Genomic DNA, 11446 nt, shown 5'->3' with positions numbered 1-11446 from the left:
TTTTGTGTTCCCTTGCAACTAGTTTTGCGTTCCCTTGCAATAATTTTTTGTTTCTTCGCAATATAGTTGTGTTCCCTCGCATTAGAGTTTTGCGTTCCCTCACAATAAGTTTTGCGTTCCGTCGCAATAGTTTGCGTTCCCTCGCAATATAGTTTTGTGTTCCCTCTCAATAAGTTTTGCGTTCCCTCGCAATAGTTTGCGTTCCCTCGCAATATAGTTTTGTGTTCCCTTGCAATAAGTTTTGCGTTCCGTCGCAATAGTTTGCGTTCCCTCGCAATATAGTTTTGTGTTCCCTTGCAATAAGTTTTGCGTTCCCTCGCAGTAGTTTGCATTCCCTCGCAATATAGTTTTGCATTCCCTCACAACAGTATGTGTTCCCTCACAATATAGTTTTGCATTCCCTCACAATAGTTTGCGTTCCCTTGCAATATAGTTTTGTGTTCCCTTGCAATAAGTTTTGCGTTCCCTCGCAATAGTTTGCGTTCCCTCGCAATATAGATTTGCATTCCCTCACAATAGTTTGCGTTCCCTCGCAATATAGTTTTGTGTTCCCTTGCAATAAGTTTTGCGTTCCCTCGCAGTAGTTTGCATTCCCTCGCAATATAGTTTTGCATTCCCTCACAACAGTATGTGTTCCCTCACAATATAGTTTTGCATTCCCTCACAATAGTTTGCGTTCCCTTGCAATATAGTTTTGTGTTCCCTTGCAATAAGTTTTGCGTTCCCTCGCAATAGTTTGCGTTCCCTCGCAATATAGATTTGCATTCCCTCACAATAGTTTGCGTTCCCTCACAATATAGTTTTGTGTTCCCTTGCAATAGTTTGCGTTCCCTCGCAATATAGTTTTGTATTCCCTTGCAATAAGTTTTGCGTTCCGTCGCAATAGTTTGCGTTCCCTCGCAATATAGTTTTGTGTTCCCTCTCAATAAGTTTTGCGTTCCCTCGCAATAGTTTGCGTTCCCTCGCAATATAGTTTTGTGTTCCCTTGCAATAAGTTTTGCGTTCCGTCGCAATAGTTTGCGTTCCCTCGCAATATAGTTTTGTGTTCCCTTGCAATAAGTTTTGCGTTCCCTCGCAGTAGTTTGCATTCCCTCGCAATATAGTTTTGCATTCCCTCACAACAGTATGTGTTCCCTCACAATATAGTTTTGCATTCCCTCACAATAGTTTGCGTTCCCTTGCAATATAGTTTTGTGTTCCCTTGCAATAAGTTTTGCGTTCCCTCGCAATAGTTTGCGTTCCCTCGCAATATAGATTTGCATTCCCTCACAATAGTTTGCGTTCCCTCGCAATATAGTTTTGTGTTCCCTTGCAATAAGTTTTGCGTTCCCTCGCAGTAGTTTGCATTCCCTCGCAATATAGTTTTGCATTCCCTCACAACAGTATGTGTTCCCTCACAATATAGTTTTGCATTCCCTCACAATAGTTTGCGTTCCCTTGCAATATAGTTTTGTGTTCCCTTGCAATAAGTTTTGCGTTCCCTCGCAATAGTTTGCGTTCCCTCGCAATATAGATTTGCATTCCCTCACAATAGTTTGCGTTCCCTCACAATATAGTTTTGTGTTCCCTTGCAATAGTTTGCGTTCCCTCGCAATATAGTTTTGTATTCCCTTGCAATAAGTTTTGCGTTCCGTCGCAATAGTTTGCGTTCCCTCGCAATATAGTTTTGTGTTCCCTCTCAATAAGTTTTGCGTTCCCTCGCAATAGTTTGCGTTCCCTCGCAATATAGTTTTGTGTTCCCTTGCAATAAGTTTTGCGTTCCGTCGCAATAGTTTGCGTTCCCTCGCAATATAGTTTTGTGTTCCCTTGCAATAAGTTTTGCGTTCCCTCGCAGTAGTTTGCATTCCCTCACAATATAGTTTTGCATTCCCTCACAATAGTTTGCGTTCCCTTGCAATATAGTTTTGTGTTCCCTTGCAATAAGTTTTGCATTCCCTCGCAATAGTTTGCGTTCCCTCGCAATATAGTTTTGTGTTCCCTTGCAATAAGTTTTGCGTTCCGTCGCAATAGTTTGCGTTCCCTCGCAATATAGTTTTGTGTTCCCTTGCAATAAGTTTTGCGTTCCGTCGCAATAGTTTGCGTTCCCTCGCAATATAGTTTTGTGTTCCCTTGCAATAAGTTTTGCGTTTCCTCGCAATATAGTTTTGTGTTCCCTCACAATAGTTTGCATTCCCTCACAATACGTTTTTGCATTCCCTCGCAATAGTTTTGCGTTCCCTCACAATATGTTTTTGCGTTCCCTCACAATAGTTTGCATTCCCTCGCATTATAGTTTTGCATTTCCTCACAATAAGTTTTTGCATTCCCTCACAATATAGTTTTGCATTCCTTCGCAATATGGTTTTGCATTCCCTCACAATATAGTTTTGCGTTCCCTCGCAATAATTTGTGCGTTCATTTGCAATAGGCTTAGCATTCCTTCACAATATTGTTTTGCGTTCCCTCGCAATATAGATTTGCATTCCCTCACAATAGTTTGCGTTCCCTCGCAATATAGTTTTGTGTTCCCTTGCAATAAGTTTTGCGTTCCGTCGCAATAGTTTGCGTTCCCTCGCAATATAGTTTTGTGTTCCCTTGCAATAAGTTTTGCGTTCCGTCGCAATAATTTTTTGTGTTCCCTTGCAATATAGTTTTGCATTTCCTCACAATAAGTTTTTGCGTTCCCTCGCAATACAGTTTTGCGTTTCCTCGCAATATAGTTTTGTGTTCCCTCACAATAGTTTGCATTCCCTCACAATACGTTTTTGCATTCCCTCGCAATAGTTTTGCGTTCCCTCACAATATGTTTTTGCGTTCCCTCACAATAGTTTGCATTCCCTCGCATTATAGTTTTGCATTTCCTCACAATAAGTTTTTGCATTCCCTCACAATATAGTTTTGCATTCCTTTGCAATATGGTTTTGCATTCCCTCACAATATAGTTTTGCGTTCCCTCGCAATAATTTGTGCGTTCATTTGCAATAGGCTTAGCATTCCTTCACATTATAGTTTTGCGTTCCCTCGCAATTATAATGGTAATTAAAATCATAATGATTCTGCCCAAAACATGGTTAGTTTTATTATAGTAACACATGGTTAATTTATGGTACATGTACAATGTTTTTACCACAAAAATGGTTAATACAGTAATGGTTACTGCAGTTGTACTTTTGTGAAATCATGATTAATGTTTGTAAAAAATGTCTTTTTGGTAGAATGATTGCTATTATTACCATAGTTTTGGTTTTCCTGTATTGTTACTTGGTTTACGAATTACATGGTTAAAAAATGGGTATTGTAGTAAAACCATAGTTAATTTTCATAATAGAAAAAGCTTTTGCGAGGGAATCCAATATAAGGAAACAGGACTATTTAGATTTATTTAAATCCATCCCTGTCCTCTAACTGTCTCTGTACAATTAAGTAAACAGAGTGGTGAATTTGAGATATTTTAACTACTTTGGTTTAAGCAGATATTGCAAATTTTGCCATGTCCCCAACTTCAATCAATATATGTTTTTCCATCCTGTTAAGGCTTTTGTAAAAACCATTTAACTACCAAAATTCAGTTCATTAATGACATCATCCTTCAGGAAGTGACGTAATGTTTTGGAAGGAAAACAACAGCGCAAACATCAGTAAGTATTAGCAACGTATTTGATGAATTCTGTGATGTTTTGTTGGGTTTGTTGGTTTGTCTCTCTCTAAAACATTTGATTCTTTTTGATACATTTACAGAAGTCAGAATGCTCATATCAAAAATAGAAACACTTCCCTATTTCATAGTCAAAGTATTTTTTTTTCAAACATTACTCTATAGCAGGAATGACCCTGATGGCATTTTGTGTGACCAGAGATGAAACTGTGGAACAATTCTTTAATTAACACTGCGCTAACCCACTTGCACACTCACAAAACAACCGATCTTTTCAGATTCAGCCTTGACATGAGCGAGTTTCTGGGAGTTTTGGCTGAAATGAAATGTAATGTGAATGCTAGTCCTCTGCTAACTTTCAAGAGCTGTGCTATTATTAGCAAGAGAAGGCAAATGAGGACAGCGAGTGCGTCCATGTTTCTGCGCGCACGATGAAAGGAGAGTCTCTTCTCACACTAATGATTTGAGTCACGACTCGTGCGTTTGTAAGGAGGTCAACCTCACTAGCGGCGCAATTCTGCCAAATTAGTTACTGTCAGTGCGCATTACTTTGTTGCAAAGGATGCAATGACGCATTTATCAAACAAACAGAACAAAAATGCTTTTGTAAGGTAGCAGTATTTGTTTGTCATTAACCGGGAGTATAACCTCAGGAGTCACTTCAGGCGACGATTTGAAAGCGTAAGACTCTCAGATTGATAACTGATAACACGATTACTAAAGATTGTGTTTCCCATAAGGGGAGACCAGGGCTAGTGTTTAAAGCACATGTGACAGCTAACCCAAACCTGACATTTATGAGAAATACTCTTGTTCAACACATTATATCATTGCATCTGAATGTGAAAGATTTCAGAGCTTCAGCGGAGAGATTTTCTGTGAATAGAAATTCAGATTTCAGTCTGTTCCTTACACAAAGCTATCGTATCATTTCTAAAGACTTGAAATATGTGCACAAGTCATATGGACTACTTTTAGGATACTGTTATTGTGGGTTTTGTTTTTCTTTTTATTTCGTTCTTTTTGCAGCTTTGAAAGACACGGTCACTATAAACTCCTGTTATATGGAAAAAAGCTGCGTGAAGGTTCTTCAACATTTCTTCTTTCGTGTTCCACGGAGGAAAGAAAGTCATACGGGTTTGGAACGACGTGAGGGTGAGTAAAAAAAGGTTTCATTTTTGGGTGATCTGTCTCTTTAATTGCTGGAAGTGTCTACAGCATTGTGAGGTGAGCCTGTTTTTTAGAGAGTAGTTGTTATTAAGAGCGTTTGAGAACAGCTGGCTTGATTACAGATTCTGACTATAAAAATGGATTTCAGGTAGTTGCAATTACGTCAGGGGAAAACATATGTTTCACATGCCATAATAAACAGAATCACAAGTAGTTTATAATGGTTTTAAACATTAATGTAATCCAGCTTTGACACTGTACGACAAGAGTTGCTGATTTATATGTAGCAGTTTCCAGCCTATAATAAATATCCATATGTGCCGCTGTGAGTGGAATGTAATGTACTTCAGAACGATAACTGTGTTCCCTTCCGAATGTCTGCTATAAAGATTTGATCATCTTACAGTTTCCTTTTCTGGACCACCGCTGCATCATTTGCAGAGAAACACTTGCTGTTCGCAGGGTTTCTGTTTGACATCTGATGTTTTGCCTTAAAGGAGGTAACTAACAGAGTTGTGAGGTCAGAGTTTCTTTAATAAGTCCTAGCCTTGAAGCCAGAAATAAAAATAATACCACGTCCTTGAAAACTCAATTGCACACAGTTGTGCACAAAAATAGCATGCCCATGTTCAATCTGTAGTCGTTAACGCCTTCCATTTTTACTGCTGTAAATCATTATTTTTTCCTAAATAATAATAAACATAAAATGTTTAAAGCACAATACTTTATACCGCTAATTAGGGCTGAGCAATGCAGCAAATATTTACAATATACAATATTTGCACTATTATTTATTCTTTATTGGCGATATAAAATGAACCAACATTGTGAATATCGTGATGATTTCAACTTTTTATTTGGCACTTTTTGGTTTTATTTTTTGTTTGGCAATGAAGTTTCGTAAAGACTGTGCAAGTTTTATGCCCGCTCCTTTGTGTAACGAGATATTTAACAGCGAATCTAATTTAAACCTCTGAGGCAATTTTTACAGCTGCGCCACCTGCTCTGCTCTGTTTTTGGGAGTAGCATACACCCCCCTAGGGCGGCAGATACTCTAGGAGTGGTGATTGCTGCTTTTGGAAAAGGTCATGAGGCATCAGTGTATTACTCCCTGTTAATTCAGAGTCTGGGAGATGGAGCTTTAAATTCTCTTAAAAGATTATGGGAGAAAGATTTAAACTTGGTATTGGAGGAGGGAGTGTGGGCAAGGATTCTAAAAAACATAAAGTCTGCATCTAGAGATGCAAGGGTGCGCCTTATGCAATTTAAGATTTTACATAGATTCTATTGGACCCCCTCTAGATTGTATAGGCATGGTCTTAAGGACACACCCACCTGCTGGCGATGCCAATCAGAACATGGAGACACCATCCATGTTTTTTGGGGGTGCCTTAAGATCCAAGAATATTGGCTGAAGGTGCAAAGTTTTGTGTGTGATGTGTTGGGCACTCAGGTCTCGTTCTGCCCCAGACTCTGTATTTTGGGAGATAGGGAGGTCATGGATTTGGTAGATAAGTACATGAAGGACTGGGTTTTGACCAGTGTGATGATTGGTAGACAGGTTATTTTGAGAAGTTGGAAGTCGGATGGAGCACCCTCGTTCCCGGAGCGGTGCGCGAAGATGCTGCTTCGAGGAGGGGTCGAGCATTAGGATGGGGGTTAGGGAAACTTACAATAAGAAATGGGGCAATTATTTAGGGAATCTCGAGGTGGGGCGGTGGAGGGAGTAATTTAGAGTTTTTAATTTTTAAAAAAATGTTTTTTTATTATTATTATACTTGATTATTGTATGTTGTTTTATGTTGTTGTTTTAGTTTTCTGTGTGTGTGTGTGTGTGTGTGTGTGTCTATATTCTATTGACCACAGGGGTGCTCGTGGGGGGTCAGGGTGGGTTGAGAGTTTGGTAGGGGGAGGGGATATAGTGGGGGTTTAATGTTAAAAGTTTTTGATTCATTATATAGATGTTGTTGTATTTCTTGTGTTAATTTATGAATCAATAAAAAATTTTAATAACAAAAAAAAAAAAACCTCTGAGGCAATAATGCCGATAGATTTGGGAAGTGCGATTCATTTATGCATTTTGGTTCTTTTAAACCGTCTGTATCAATGACTTGTTTCATAACTACAAAATGTTCACAGAAGTGCCCAAGTGGACTTTTACATGCTTAAAATTTTGTATTATACCATATATATTTATGTAGGTAAATATTGCTTATTATGCTACTACATATTATAATAATGGTTTATATTATGAATGAAGGTTTTTAATATCATTCTTGTTTTTAACTGTATTGTACTTATGGCATTTAAAGGAATATTCCGGGTTCAATACAACTTAAGCTCCGTCGACAGCATTTGTGGCATAATGTTAATTAACACAAAAATGTATTTCGACTCCTCCCTCCTTTTCATAAAAAAAAAAAAAATAATAATAATAATTACAATGGAAGTCAATGGGATACATTTTTGGGGGGTTTAAAGTCAGAAATGTGAAGCTTATAATTTTATAAAAGCACTTACATTAATTCTTCTGTTAAAACTCATGTTTTATTTGAGCTGCAAAGTTGTCTAAATCATCATTTTTCTGTCATTTTAGGGTTTTGGGGTTTATGACATTACGTCGTCATGGCAACAAAGTTGTAGAATTGTCTATAACTTTCCACGGATGTGGTTAGTAAGTGATTTTATCACCGTAAAATCATGTTAACACACATATTGTTTATGTCTTGTGTCTATACTTTTGAAACAGTGAGTATTTTAATGTTTACAGATTATTGACCCCATTGACTTCCATTGTAAGTGTCTCACTGGAACACACATTTAAAGAAAAGGAGGGACGAGCCGAAAATAATTTTTGTGGTAATCAACGTTATGCCACAAATGCTGTCGATTGAGCTGAACTTGTGTACAGTAATATTCCTTTAAATATTGTGAATATACTGTGCTTGGCCACAATGGATATGGTTTTGTTGAAATTATGGTTCCTCTGATTTAAATAAAAAAATATATATATAATTGTCATAGCAAATACATACATTTTAAGATATATATTAAATATTGTCAAAAGGCTGAAATATATATATATATATATATATATTAATATGCTTAAAACCATTTCTGAGTCCATTCCTAACGCTTTTTCGAGAGTCCGTCCCAGGGATCATGCTCTGATCGGATGTGCAAACAGGACACAAATGAGTCTTTGTCAACAAGAAGAGGGGCCCCTGTGAGTCTTATCTGTGAGTCGAGGGAATCATGTTAGTGAAGCAAACAACAGCTAGAACTTCAAACAAACCCACCCAAAGACCCCAGGACACGGGTTAGTTAGGCTAATACATGTGACCTTATCTATCCTATGCATTTCACTGGGAAACTGCAGCAAAACGAGCAATAAAGCATGTCATTTCATTTGCAAAAATGATGCCACTGTCATGTAATGTTCATGAGATCAGGCTGTATAATCCTGGTTGTTGTAATTATTAAGCTTTCAAAGTTGGCACCATGTTTGCAGCCTAAGAAGATTTGAAAGTGTGAATCTCACATAGAAAAATCCATGTCACATTTCACCCCAAAACCAAAAGAGAAAAATAAGAAGTCATATTTTATATGAGGAAAATACAGCATTCATACAATTAATCATCCTTTCTGGACACAATGAGAATGATTTAAATCAGCACAAATCAGTTTTTTCTTGGTATGTTTTACTTTTATTAGGCCCACAATTAAAATAATACAGAAGCCTTTTTTTAGTTTTTTTGCTATAAATAATTGGGGGAAAAATGTGCTTAATTTTCATCTTCAGATTGCAGATCATTTTCTTTAAGCAAAATATAATTTTGCATTTCTTTCTCTTAATTTTAGGATACAATTTGACCTGCACAGATTTCTCGAGTTTCACTCTTCAGTGTAAGATATGAACCAATCCGATTTGTGGCCGTTGTTACCAAAAGAAATCCTATCTCAGCATCTGGTTAACAGATAAATTGATGTGGACAGAACATATTTTGATCACCTTCTCATGAGGACAACAAACAAGTCCAAAAAAAACAACAAAACCCCAGCCTTTTGAAATGTGTTATGAAAGCTGGTCTGACTGCTTAAAGAGTGCAGCTCAAAGTGTAACAACATATACATTAATCATTCAATGTTCTCGTCCCATGTAAAGAACACACAGTTCCATATATACAATCATATCAGCGCTTCGTTAAACAGTTTAACCTTTACTAATATTTCAAAATATTACCTTGACTCTGTACATGAAACATGTTTTCTCACAGGGTCAACCCAGGACATCATGTGAACTGTGCAAATGTGCTGTCAGTGCACTTTCCAGAAACCATTAGTTACTGACTCGTTAAATTGATCGGTTTCTGTTCAGGGCAGTGGCACGCTAGTCAACAGAATTATTGTTCTGCCAGTTGCATTGGTTGATGCACTAAAGCTTTGTTTTTTTGGAATGGCATGGACAAAAATAATTCTAGTGGTATAAAAGATCATTTTGGCAAGACAAGACATGAAATCATAAAAAAAAAGATTTTTTTTAAAAATTACTAAATGCATAAATTATATTTATTTATAGATTATTATGCACAACAAATACTATTATGATATATACTTACAAATGTACTACACAATTTTACTTTAATGTTGAAATTATATATATATATATATATATATATATTTGTATGCAATAATTAGATTTTTTTTTTTTAGATGTGTTTAATTGTCATGAAAATAATAACACAAGGCAAAACATCTTAATTGTCCTTAAAATAGGCTTCATCTTCTTTATGCAAAATAGAACGTGTTTACATCTTTTTTGTTTGTTTTTTTTATTTTGGGGTGAAATATAATCTGGAGATGTTTTTGGTGAGATTTAAAGCAAGTTTATTTATATAGCATATTTCATACACATTGGAAATCCAAAGTGCTTTACAGTGCATATTAAATATATATTATAAATATGTATATTTACATATAAATATTTTACATATAAGTTTATTAAAGACAATAGGAAATAACCTTTAAAAAATAATTTTAAGATTTATGCAATTTAATAAAAACAAATGCATTAAATTAAATGGAGTAATCTTTAAAAAATTATTATTATTATTATTATTATTAATAATAATAATTTCATTTAGTTAAAAATTGCACTGTTCAATTTCATGGAATTTTTTATTGAAATTAAAATGTTTAAATTTTTAAAATAGGCTAATATATATATATATATGTTATGTGAAAGACACATTTCTTTTATTTTTACAAGTTTTAAAAAAGTAAATATTAGCATATTTTCTGAATTGGTTTATAATGACAGATTATATCAGGGCTTATTTTTTTCCCATTCAAAAGTTAAACTCCTTTTCAGAAAGTTATGAAAGTATTTTAATGCTAAAGGTATCTTTTTGTTTTTTTATTATTATTTTGTCCAAATCACAAAAAAGGCAAGTTTATTTATATACTGTAGCATAATTCATACACAGTGGAAATTGAAAGTGCTTTGCAGTGCATATTAAATATATATTATAAATATGTATATTTGCATATAGGTTTATTAAAGACAATGAGAAATAAACATTTTAATATATATTTTAGGATATTTATGCATTTTAATTAAAAACAATTCAATAAAATTAAATGGAGTAATCTTTAACCGAATAAAATACAATAAAAAACTAAATATTTTAATTTGTATTAATTTAATTTTGTTAAAAATTGCACATTATAATTTGATGGATTTTTTGATTGAAATTAAAATGTATACATTTTTTAAAATAGGCTAAAATGTTGTTGTTTTTAAGTGTAAAAGACACATTTATTATTTTCTTTTTACTAGTGTTAATAAAGTAAATATTAGCATATTTTCTGAATTGGTTGATAATGACAGATTATATCAGGGCTTATTTTTTCCACTTCAAACTCCTTTTCTGAAAGATAAGAAAGTATTTTAAAATGCTAAAAGTATCTTTATGACCCTTTGTCCAAATCACAACATAAGCAAACACAAGGCTCATTACAGAATGACTAAATGTGAGTTTTGTTTATAAGTTCATGACCTCAGTCACGTATCTTGGCTGATGTTCAGGTTAATAATGGTGAGGATCTGCAGTATGAGTCGTGTCCTTATTTGTCCCCGGTGAAAAAGGCTTAAACATTCAAATGAAAATGCAAACCTAACCTTGACCCCAGTAAAGCGTGTGGGTCACTGTTTTTCCCATTTTCAGCAAAGGCATTTCAGGTGAACGACCTGACAGCACACACCTGAACAACAAATAGAACTCATTATTTACAAAAGTACAAAAGATACAGATAACGTTATAATACAATACAATACAATACAATACAATATAATATAATATACAATATAATACAATATAATATAATATAATGCAATGTAATGTAATGTAATATAAATGTAATATAATAATGTAATGTAATGTAATATAATGCAATACAATGCAATGTAAATGTAAATGTAATGTAATACAATACAATACAATACAATGTAATGAAATATAATATAATATAATGTAATGTAATATAATATAATATAATACAACATAATATTATATAATATAATGCAATGCAATGCAATGTAATGTAATCTAATGTAATGCAATACAATGCAATGCAATGTAA

General features: G+C 34.6%; 1 protein-coding gene across 1 annotated transcript in view; it reads right to left on the bottom strand.

Moving 5' to 3' along the window:
- Positions 1-9484: 9484 nt before the first annotated feature.
- Positions 9485-11446, bottom strand: part of LOC127416340 (solute carrier family 25 member 47-A-like) — a 20835-nt gene continuing 18873 nt past the window's right edge. Inside the window, exon 7 of the mRNA XM_051655649.1 lies at positions 9485-11068. The gene's annotated coding sequence lies outside the window, so the exon portion shown is untranslated. The remainder of the gene's footprint in view (positions 11069-11446) is intronic.

The sequence above is a fragment of the Myxocyprinus asiaticus genome, chromosome 25 (genome assembly GCF_019703515.2).
Source record: "Myxocyprinus asiaticus isolate MX2 ecotype Aquarium Trade chromosome 25, UBuf_Myxa_2, whole genome shotgun sequence".
Taxonomy (NCBI): domain Eukaryota; kingdom Metazoa; phylum Chordata; class Actinopteri; order Cypriniformes; family Catostomidae; genus Myxocyprinus; species Myxocyprinus asiaticus.
Note: the sequence above shows the minus strand (reverse complement) of the source record. Positions and strands in the feature narration are given on the sequence as shown.